Source organism: Notothenia rossii, assembly GCF_949606895.1.
Source record: "Notothenia rossii genome assembly, chromosome: 9".
NCBI lineage: Eukaryota > Metazoa > Chordata > Actinopteri > Perciformes > Nototheniidae > Notothenia > Notothenia rossii.
The window spans coordinates 23,344,259-23,356,439 of record NC_136907.1 but is presented as its reverse complement, the minus strand read 5'-3'; the positions used below and the strand labels follow the sequence as shown (position 1 = coordinate 23,356,439).

At 39.9% G+C, this 12,181-nt stretch overlaps 1 protein-coding gene across 3 annotated transcripts in view; it reads left to right on the top strand.

Annotated features, from left to right (window-relative positions):
* The first annotated feature begins 649 nt into the window (after positions 1–649).
* The window catches only part of specc1 (sperm antigen with calponin homology and coiled-coil domains 1), a 93,318-nt gene continuing 81,786 nt past the window's right edge, over positions 650–12,181 (top strand). For 2 of the 3 annotated variants that reach the window (XM_079651580.1, XM_079651583.1), the window contains exon 1: positions 650–778. The gene's annotated coding sequence lies outside the window, so the exon portion shown is untranslated. Of the gene's footprint in view, positions 779–11,407; positions 11,514–12,181 lie in introns of those variants that run through there. The other variant, XM_079651581.1, reaches the window with a different exon arrangement.

The window sequence follows — 12,181 nt, the reverse complement described above, 5'->3', positions numbered from 1 at the left end:
ATATGTAATGCGTGACTTCTGAAAACAGAAAGAGTTAGAATACATTTTAAGCATATAGTTTTCACTTAATGACCAAAAATTATACATTTAATTTGTAACGTTCTAGCTGTTTTTCTCATGACAAACGGCTAGCACATTCGACACAAAGTCAACATGCCTATGCGACATCAATACCTATCATGCATTCTGTTTTTCATGAAACCTTAAGATGATTTTCGAGGCTGTAGCTTGTTTTTTTAGTTTTTTTATTATATTGCGTTACATGTGTTTAAGACATTGGTCCATAGCCTACGGTTTTATGAGTCTGTACATATTATAATATAAATGTATATTGTCCCTAAAGTAATTTATATTATGTCAGAGAGGTGTTGCACTCATTAAATATTCATTAGTATGTACATATTATAATATACATCATTGTTGATGACATGACTGGCTTTAGCCGAAGATACTGAACTCTCTCAATAGGACACTTTTTATTGGAGTTTTCATGAACAATCCCAAGGAATACTTTTTGGTTTGTAATATTCTTAATATAAAGAAATTCTTTAAATAAAGAAAGAAAATGTGATTTAAACCGAAAGACTTAATTAAGAGCAAGACTACACTTCCCAGAAATCTCCGCGAGCACTGCGCCAAACTCGCTTCACGCGCTCCACCTACCGGCTCCTCGAGCGCTGGCCGGTGGTGACACTATAATGAATCCCGTGTGCGACGCGGCGGCGGCAGCAGCATCCTGATCAGACAACAGCAGCAGCTCCGCCGCAACACAACCCAGGTGAGAGCTAGTTGCTAATGCTCTTTCATTTATGACAGTCTACTGCATTTATTCCTGTTTTTACCATTTTGCTGAGGGAACATGTGTAAACTTTACCGTTAACGCTGCTGACGTGCGACATTACCGAAGCTGTCACAGAGTCGCTCGGTGTCTTTGGTCAGTTGAGATAAAAAACAAAATGACTTTGATAACAGCTTGACTGTTAGCAGCACTTACTGTCACAGGACGGCTATGTTCCTTTAATTTAATGACTCAGTCTTTCTGAAGCGGACGTGTCTATCTATGACAACGTCTGCCATAAAATTAGCCAAAGGACAGGTTGTTTGCATGCTAATTAAACGTCTCACTGTTTGACATGTTAGGCAAATATTTAGAATTACGCAGGCGCCTACAAGACGTCGTTTTACCTTTTGTTCAGTTTGCTCCATGCCAAGTCCTGAGTTCAACAGGATTCTCGCTCGATCAATACAACCCATCTGCTTGAATCAAAATATCCCTTTTCATAAGCTCAATTCTGTTTCTACCTTTGTTATAACATTCAACAGTTTTAATATTTTCGTTGCTAAGGGATGTCTGGTAGTGTAATGTTGTGAACCTGTCACCAGAACATCCAGAAACATCTTCTAATCTTAATTCCCATCATTAAAGTATAAATGCTGCGTCAAAGCCTTGTCCACACAGCCAGGATTAGTGCAATTTAAAGGGTCGTCTTTTATTTATTTATTATTTTGTAAGCCAACAAATTATTAATTGTATATATTAGGTCCAACAATATATGAACAAAGTTATGGCATATATCCACCATGTGTGAGTTTTTAATAGTAAAAAGTACACTCAGATTCGAGTGCCTAAGATGTGGACCTGAACTAATAAAATGTTAACAATTAATATATTTTATATAATATTTTTTAATTAAATTACAAACATTTGTAATCAATGAAGATGCTCTTCTTAGAACTTTATGTGGTAGCTATACACTGTGCTTCACCAGCTTCTCATAGAGGTTATTTAGTATACTTAAATTCCCCAAATAAACACGCAAATTCATTTCCCAATTTAGCTGTACTGCTAAGGTTTTCCTGTCATTTTATGTACAGTTCACATGTGCTGCCAATGGAAAGTTGCATTTGGAAGCACTTCAGTGCGCTGCAAGCTGTTTTTCTTCACATGATCAGCCATTTGTTCCTCATCACACCAGGACCATGTGAAGGAGTCAAACAAGGCCTTCTTTTCTTTAATGTAGTTATTTTTGAAAGGTGGTTGTTTTGTGTTTAATAGGTCCTTAAATGCTTAATTAAAGCAAACTTTCCTGACTAAGCTCCTGTGTTAAATTCTCACCTAACACTTATTGTTGAAACCCACATTACTAAGGTGTTTCAGACACATCTGAATAAATGAACAAATGAACATATAATGATGTGTTTAGGCCATGGACTTTTATTTATTGTGTGCAGCTAATAGGACATTTCTACAATGACCTAAGGGAAAGTAAAACGTCCTAATTGCAGGGCTTACGTTTTAGTCTTGTGTTTATAGAAGAGAGCAGCCTTGCAGTGGAATTGGCATGTGTCCCTAGGGACAAACCAAATGGGCAACAAATGACAGATTTCACTTTCTTCTGTTCCCTTTGATTACGCCATTCGAATGGAGAGTTAAAAATGAGCAGTGCAACAGTCATTTATGGGGCAGTGAATGTGAATGTTGTTTGTAGAAAATTATACTCTTTGTTTTTCTCACGGTTAACCATCCAAGAAAGGGAAAGGTTTGAAATCTGCCAGATCCAAAACAGACCAGGGATGACTGGTCTTGTAATTAGGCCAGACACTGAGGAAAGTGAATAAAAGCTTCACATTTGCTATCCGTCAGTTTGAATTTGTTGATTTCATGACTTGATGTTTGTCATCGGCAGAACCCTCTCTTTTGTAATCATACTTGCTATGTCCTTGTAGCTGAAGCAGTGGATCTCCTTGTTATTTATCTATAGCTGTTCTCATTCCCAGTTCAGGTTTCTGTCATTGGCTTGCATGTGTTATGTGGGGAGCATCCATGTCCAGTTGTACAGCGGAGGTATTGCTTGTTTTGTTGGGGGGAAAACAACCTGGTGATCTGATAACTCTGCTCAATGGGAAGAATGAAATATAGAAATGTGTGACTCTCTAAAGGAAATGCAAGATCACTTCTCATTGCTCTCCCACACACTCGGGATTATCTTCTACCCGTGCTGCTGTCCTGGATTCACTTATGATGCCTTGAGACTGTGAGTTGAACATTTGCATTTACTGGAGTCTTTCATCCACTTGCTCTAACTGTAATATGAAATGAGTCAGGGTGGGGGTGGGGTAACAACGTTTAGAGTGACCTTGTCCAGCTGTGGTAAGATGTGTGAAAGGCAGATTGCAGGGATGGAGTCCTCTACACTGTCATTCACAGAACCGGCCCGACCCATTAAGCGACATAAGCGGCCGCTTAGGGCCCCGCAGCCACTAGGGGCCCCCTATCAAAAAAAAAAAAAAAGAAAAAAAAAATAATAATAATCTCAGTACACCGTCGCCGTCATAAGTATGTTTAATTAATTGTGTTAATATGCCTAGATTGCCTACTCTCAAAGTCATGTATTATATGATTGAGTCAATCATATAATACATCCACCATGCTTTACCTGAACCTCATCATGACACTAGAGAGGACGGCAGAATTGTAATTTCCCGTGTTCAGTGAATGCAACAGAGGCAAGACACTAGACCAACTAGAGATTTGAATGGAAATAAACATCTGTCTTATTGGCTGACAGGTACCTATCCTGTGAGCTGTGACAATGTTTAAACTGTCAGTCGGACTCAAAGATGGACATAAGAACATATTTTCTTAAAAAAGATGACAATTCTCAAGTGGTGGCTCACACAACAACCCCAGAGCCACCACTTGAGCCAGGTAAATGGTATGTACATGTCAGTAAACTTTCAAGATATGCGAACATGTAAGCAAAGCATAAATTACAGCTACGTTGACGTTACTTTGAATCGCGGGGGTAAGCTAAACCGTTAGCAAGTAGCTATAGCTAGCCAGATATATTAAATAAACACTTAGTCATACAATCTAAATGTAATGTTTTTTAGCGTTACCTGGTGATTTCAAAGAAAGCACTCTGGAAAATGTTGACTTACTGTTCGATGAAGCTAGAAGCTACCTTACAGTACACAGTTGATACTGAGTTCTGTTGGTTAAAGCGTTTCATAGTTAGCTTAGCTAAGCATCAACCTAGCAATGAAATGATGTCATGTGACAGTATTTCTGAGAAAAGGTCAGCTGAAATGGTGGCATGCCACTGCTTTACGTGTCGACAGCATGTTTGAACGTATTTGCAGTAGTAAATGTGGCTGTTTGGCCACTGACGTTGCCATAACGACACCTGAATTTAAATGTGCGACCTCTTTTTGTGACAGATTTAACATGAAATTATAATTCTTCTGAATGATATTCCTATTGACAGCTAGTTTCTATGTGAACATTATGAGATGGACAGCCAGAGAGAATAAATGAAAAACAGTTGTGAAATACTATATGACAAAACAAGAATACAGTTTAAAAGGGGAGTGATTTGTAAAATATAAGAAATAAAATCTGTTTACAGTTCTGTTTCAGATGTTGAGAGATGTATCCATAGATCTCTTAATTTTGCTCTCAAAGTGCACCAGATTGATGCTTTTAACTTCATTATTTAAAAAAAAATCTTCGATGAGGACCCCCCCTAGAGGATGTTAGGTCCACGGTGTTTACATGCTTATTTACACAATATGTGTGCTCATGCTAACATCATAAGACAAAAGTTGGTTCCGTCTTGTGTGTAGTGAGAACGCGCTAGAGTGAGGGGAGCCCCCAAGCCAAAGCTCGCTTAGGGCCCCCAAAAGTCTAGGGCCGACCCTGGTCATTCAGATGCTCAAATGCTTAAGTCACAGCATGATTACTCTGTACTGAAAGATACACCATAATGATGACATCAAGTATGATCAAAATACCCTTTTAATACAAGACATTTGAACTTGACACAGTTGGAAAATCACAGGCAGAAATAATGAAATAAATGATAGCTGAATTCAATCTTTAATTTCAGGTTCCTGGTATTGTGCATGCTTGCTCACTGTAACCTTCAATGAACCCATGAATGGAATAGAGCCATGGTTACTGTAGAAAATACATGTTCCTTCTCTACTATGACAATCTAAATGTATCAAAAGCCTGCTGGATGTAAACTCAATGATCTGGTTCTCACGCTCACAGCATGGAGTACACACATTGTTACAAATCCCTAAAAATAACAGTGCTTACGACTTGTGAGTTTATGTGGACAAACTACCCTTGAATTTATTTAATCCAAAAAGTACTGATCAGGCACTAAGATGACATCAACACATTTATATAAGTCCTTACTTTTAAAGAGCATGACCCCCTTGATTTCTGCTCAGCAATACCAGATTATTACTCGATGCATCGTGGGGTTGAACGAATATAAAGTGTGTCCAGTTCTTTTTTTTTTTAAATGTTGTGAGTGAGAAGGTCATATACACGTCCCAAATATTCTGCAAATAGCATCATTTGTACTTACTGTGATATCTCATCTTTAGTATTGACTAGCGGCAGCTTTCTTTTTGCACAAATGTGGTTTGAGTTAGAGATATCTTTATCTCTAAACAAGCTCATGACTAGATGGTGAACTTTCATGCTGCTGCTGTCAGAGCAGAGCAGAGCAGTTTGTGGAGCCTGTGCAGGTCATCGAGTGCAGTGTCCTGGTTCATAAAGGGATCCACTATGTGACCATTTTGCAAGTTGTCTTCTCGAAAATGAACTTTTTATTTTTTTAAACGAGCTCGAATTACGGAGTGACATCGCAACAGCTAAGGCAATGGATGAATAAACAGTAGCTTAAATGTTAGTTGTGTGCTCTGAGGTTAGCACTCTCTTTTTGTCTCCATGTTACCCTTTCATTGATAAGTTATACCTCCCAATGTTGACCCTCTTGTTTGTAACAGAATTAGCTCTCATCCTCTTCATTATGAGGATCTTAGGAAAATACTAATATGGTCAAAAACACATTTCTCTTTTGCACTCTTAATCATTCAGGGACATGTAATGAATAAAGTACAGTGTATGGTCCTAGAAGAGAGCTGTTATCTGTCCTCGAGAGGCGAGGTGTAGTCCGCAGCTGGAGTGGCACATCCTTTACTGCAGGAGGCTTTCATTGTGGAGATAAGAGGAGATGGACTGATGGGAGCAGGGATGAGCACTGCATTCAGTCAGTTGAATAAATAAAAGCAGCTCTATGTGACAGAAAGTGAGGCTGCTCAGTATTCTGTTCATGCAGCTATTGTGTGTATTATTTAAACTCAATACTTTTGCACCGCAAAGGCACAGATGGCTCCCAGCCTCTTTAGCTTTGCCAGGATTCCTTCCCTCAGCTTTCTTCTAAATGCCATCTACCAAAAGGCCAGTGGAGAAAGAAAACTGTATATGTTGAAGTAAGGTAACGGCCAATCATCTTTTTCCTCTGGCTACATTTGTTTAGTTCAATAACGTCCAGGAAACAGGCTGCATACTTGACAAGCATCACAGTCTAACTCACTGGCTCCAAGGAATGCCTTTTGTAAATGGGTCATCTGGAGCAGGTTGGAGGTAAAGCAGAGAATAGATATGGCCTTTTGATGTGGATGCTTCCCCTCTGTCCAAAGGGCAAGACAGTGTCCTTCAGAGCATTGATGAGCAACTAAAAGAGAGATAGATCATTTGTAAATATACCATTCAGCTAAACAAGAAGAGCAAGTTTACAGTTGTGACGTTTACACATGCGTGGGGAGTGTCTAAAATGTTGGCCTGAAAGAGGTCCGACCTATTGTTATCTCTTTGTTGTGTCATACAGGTTACATTGAACACACCCACGGTTCACATCAAATAGCTCTCATGCCACAAGTCCATTGAGTCTATTGTTGCTACACTCAAAGCAGAGAGCAGGGAATGCTCCTTTTAGGTTGGACCGCAAAACTATTCATTTGCACCACTACTATGACGTCCCATTGTGGAAAATCACTGAGCTCTCTCTGACAAGGTACTTTTATTTTTATTGCCCTGCAGTTCTCATGGACGCTATGCTAATGTTTCTATGGAAATACGCCCACTCGCTGTATATATAGCCAGCAAGGCAGACAGGAAAGCAGATGAAGTTTCTGCAATGTGGCTTTGACTGTTTATCAGACAAGAACTGTGACACTACCAGAGCAGGAAGTGTGGCCCTCGAGGGAGCCAGGCTCTGAGAAAGATGAAGCAGAGGAAATATTCAAGAAGAATATCTATAATCAGCTCCCATTACTGTAAGCCTGGTGAACACAGGATAGAAGGTTTTCTGGGACAAATTATAATGATATGAGGAAATTGCTTAATTCATGATTTCAGAACATAATCAAAAAGTGAAATAATATCTCAGAAGTCCTAAACGCGGAATATAACTTCCAACCCTTTCTCTTGGATGACAACTGTCAAAAATATTGAGCCAGCATCTCCCAATTCTTCCTGTTTTTTGAAAGTTTTGAGAAAGAAGATGTATGTCGAGATCAAAGGAAATCCTGTGTCAGCACTTTCCTCACTTGCTCTGCTTCCTTCTCATCTCTTTCTGAACTTAACGATGCTGATTCACACAGCAGCTTTCCTCTTCAGGCTATTTCATATTAAAATGCTGAGAAGTGTTTTTTCTGTGTTTTGGTTAGTTCTGTATCTTAGTAAGGGCTTAAGGGGCTTTCATCTGTCTAGCAATAGGGCACATTTAATCAAAGTCTCCAGACAAAGGCAGCTTGTACAATAACCATTAGCCTTAAGCTCCTTAAGCTTACATACCACTTGTGAACTATTGCTTCCTTGCTTTATGTTCTCTATTCCCTGGAGTGCCATTTCAACCGTTTTATAATATTTATACAGCTGTAGGCATTTACGCTTTGCTCTTGCACAAATAGCTACTGACAGCAGAAGAAGTCACACATTTGCTGCATTGCTACAGTATGGTGCTAAACTAAACTGTAACTTCCCCAATATTGCTTTTGGGAATGAGGTTTTTCTCCTGTTGCGTACTAGTTTCAGATCCCTGCAGACTAAAGGGGAAACCCAGAGGGAGAGCAGAGACCAGCGCACAGCATGGCACACAGACTAATCCCACAATCTTCCTGTTTCACTTTGGCTCAGATAATGAATTTGCACACACGTCTCGTCTGGACCCAGGTGCTTTACAGATGCCTCAAAGTTGCCTACGTATTCAGGCACAGTTAACACATTAATTGCAACAGTAATCTGTTCTTGCTAGATCTAATGCAGATGTTGGTCAGATGTGCAACTGCTGTGTAATATCAATAGCAGCAGTAGCAACATATCTACATGACACCAACAGAAGCAACAGAAAGATAATAGCTGTCCTGCTCCTAGTTGTTATACGTTGATAGGCAATATTTTCAGACATTATGGTTGGTATCCAGTTGGGTTATAGTTCATCCCAGAATATTACTGAAGGCACAAATAACAACAGGTTCAACCTTCCCCCCCACAGTAATACCATGACAAATACAATCAAATAGATTGGCTTGTCTCATAGCCAGTTAATCTACTGTTTAATCTTGTATATTTAAAAATGGGAAATAACAGGCTACGCTACCATGTATAGTTCAAAAGTTAATCCTCTTAGTGATATCCTTTACAGATTAAATGAAAGCACTGACAGTGAGAACTTTATTTTATGTAGTTCAGTGAAGTTTTACAATATAAAAAGTGACCACTGTAAGGGAAAACCACTCTATTGAATCTTTCCAATTTTTTGAAGCGTGGTTTTAACATCTTCAAAATGGGAAACCATTCACAGCCAAAACACTTGAGTTCAATGAATATGTAATCCACAAAGCCATACATAACAGGAAGAGTTGTTTCATTGTTTGTGAATTTAATGGGAAGCACATGGCATAGTGCCACATACCACATCAAGAGCAAATAGTATAGACTGGATCCAAAACATTAGTGTCCAAACGCTGCTGAATCCTGAAAGAAATAGTTTGAATTTAAGTTTTGTGTGTGTGTGTGTGTGTGTGTGTGTGTGTGTGTGTGTGTGTGTGTGTGTGTGTGTGTGTGTGTGTGTGTGTGTGTGTGTGTGTGTGTGTGTGTGTGTGTGTGTGTGTGTGTGTGTGTGTGTGTGTGTGTGTGTGTGTGTGTGTGTGTGTGTGTGTGTGTGTGTGTGTGTGTGTGTGTGTGTGTGTGTGTGTGTGTGTGTGTGTGTGTGTGTGTGTGTGTGTGTGTGTGTGTGTGTGTGTGTGTGTGTGTGTGTGTGTGTGTGTGTGTCAAAAGGTGCTACTGGAGACGCAAGCAGGAAGTACACAACATCTATTTTGAGAAATTTGCCAGGACATAGTCACAGCGATAACATTGCAACTACTGTATTTATACAGACATGAAACTCTACAGGTGTGTAGTTGATATAATTCAAAAGATGGCTGGGGTTCAAGCAATGGTGATGGAAACAGGGGGGAAAGGGAGCACTTGCCCCCCCAGCTTTACACCCCTGGCCTGATTTGATTCCCGGCTGGTTGCAGAATTGTCTCTAGTTAAAATGAATGCGAATTCTGTGGCGTTTTGGACGCTGCAATGAGAGTAGTCTGTACTTTCATTGATCGTGGACAAAGTAATATTTCAAGCAACACACTCAACATCATTGAACATTCAACATTTATATTGACCTCCTTTGCGACAGTGTTGTGTCTGCGCGGAGAGTCTGACTCAGTGCTTTTCCTGTGTACGGAGGGAGGACGAAAGAATCAAATGAGCAAGTAGTGCGTAGGAGCTTCAGTGTGTCTGCTGCCACCTCCTCTAGTGAGCATCCAGCCACATTGATCTATGTTCCATCATTATTTATGAATGTTTGGCCTGCTACCTAACTACTCCAGGGAAAGCTGTATCCGGTTTCCCTATTCACACTGTGTGGAAGCGTTCACTTATTATATATGCAAAGGGTCTTGGCAGTATTGAAGCTTATTCCAGTTGTAAATTTCTAGAAATGTCCTCAAATGTACGTTGATTTAATGGCTGAGATGATAAATGGTGGAGATGAGTGGACTGTACATTTCTGGTCTCTAGTGGCTTTTCCTCCTAGTTTATGTTCTATATTAGGAAACTTGGACTGTGTTCTCATACCGAGAACACCCATTTCAAAGTCACATACTTTTTGCTGCACTGGTGACGCCGTGACGGATAAAAGTAGTTTGGGTCACCCTATTCTTTACTTTTCCTCTAGCATCAAAGACAGGGTGGGGAACAAAGTAATCTTGTATGCTTTCTATTGAAATGTCTCAACAGATATTACATGGCCTGCTGCCATTTTGGCATTTTTACCAAAAAGATGTTGTTCAGTACTGCACCCATCCATACAGGGTAGACTAGAATAGTTAACAAAATCATGTTTCACTACTATACCTATACAGATGGCTTTCATTTCCCATATTAGAAAAAACCCCCGAATCAAAACAGTAGTTGAAAGGTTTGATAGAACTATGTTTGAGGTTGAATTAAACGTTATTTCAATAGAGCAACAAGTATGTTTCTGTCTTCATCTTGCGATCCATAGTGCCACACAGGAAAATGTAGCCACATTGAACAATGACAGGAACAGAACAATGTTTTGACAGCATTCAAGTATTGCTAAGATTACAGAATCGGCATTGTTAAAAGCATATATATTATAAAAATCTGTATCAGCAACAGGATGTGAACTGTTTCTCAACCCTTTTGCAGCGTCCTTTTAGAAAGAGCTGTTTTTGCGGTGGTGTAGGGGTGTGGTCAGTCCAAGTTCCTCAGTTTACCACTTGCCACAATCTGCAGCCTGTTTCATCGCGTACCAGAGATCAGCTTTCTAACCCACATGCTCTGCAGCCTTGGCATGCCGTACGTTGTGTGGGATCCAAATTAGACCAGTATGGTAGAGCAAGAAATGCCGACCCCTCCACAAATGATCCACCCTCAAATTTAGAAGTGTTTTCCAGACAAAGAGTATCTTTGTCAGAGTTGATAGCTGGTGTTTATGCCCGGCCTACAGACCACTTTGGAATTGAAGTGCTCATAACAATGTGATAAATCAATCTTTATTTTTCAAACTCTAGAAAGTCAGACATGTTTTTTTACTGAAGCAGCACATGTACTTGCTTTACACGGCTGTATTTTTTCAATCTAAGAACACAGTTCATCCCAACCGCAAACACACATGGTCCCAGGTTAAATCACATTTCAATCCACTGTTTGGAGAACAAAGTGCAGACACCTGCTTTTCGAACAAAAACGCTTCAGGGTTTACCCTTATTCAAGGCTCAGTGTTCTCAAAGCCATATGTTGGATAACTCTTCCTCCTCCTCCTCATGGTCCATTCTCCCTTTCGTTCAGGAGTAAGAAAAGAGTCTGGAAAAAGTGTGAGAGGAGAATAACATGCCATGGCTGAGACTCTGTCCCTCTCTTCCTCTTTGCATGAGAAAGAGTGAGTTGACGGCGCATACAGCACAGCGGTTGGCAGCCTGTAGTACTTCCTCATCCTGAGTCGTTGTTCTGAACCTTAGTTTTCTCCTTCAGAATCTCTGCATAGAGCTCAGCAGAGGACGAATATTGTGGTGTGTTGTTGTGCTTCGGGGCATGCACGCAGAGGGCCGGCTCTAGGACAGAGTCTAGTACAGAACACGTGAGTGAACTGCACCACTATTACAATAGCCTTTTCTCTGACACCAATCTGTCATCACACTCCTTCTCAATGCTATGCTAGGAGCTTAACTAAGCTCTTTGAAGATATTGATGTATGTTTATCTTCAGACATTGTTTTACTGCGTTGAAGGGAGTTTGTTTTGGATAGAAAATGAATTTAATGAATGGAAAAGTTTGAAATAGGTAAAGCTGAAGTAATTTGTTATGACCTAAGTATGAAGTATGTGATTCAGAACATCTACTGGTGCTGTATTTTTGCCAGGTTTCTCACATTTCTGTCAACCACTAACAATAAAAAGAATAGGAAATGTGGCTAGGGCTAAACCTTGCACCTGTGAAGTATTTTAGGCAGGAGAACTATTCCTCCAAGGTTTTACAACCATGGCTAACCAGAGGTAGCTGTTTTTAGCATGATGTTATATGACTGTACATTATAACAAGGCTAAGGTTGACCTCTTTAAAGCTGCCCAATGAGCCATGCGGGAAAGAACACATGAGAGGATGTGATGATGCACAGTGACATTCAACCCTCTTATATCCTTGTTTCGTTATTATGATTTTAAAGTACAGTCAGATAGATGCTTAATAGTTGAATCACTCAGCGTTGCTTATGGTGGTCAGGAAGTTGGAATATCATTTTTCACACAT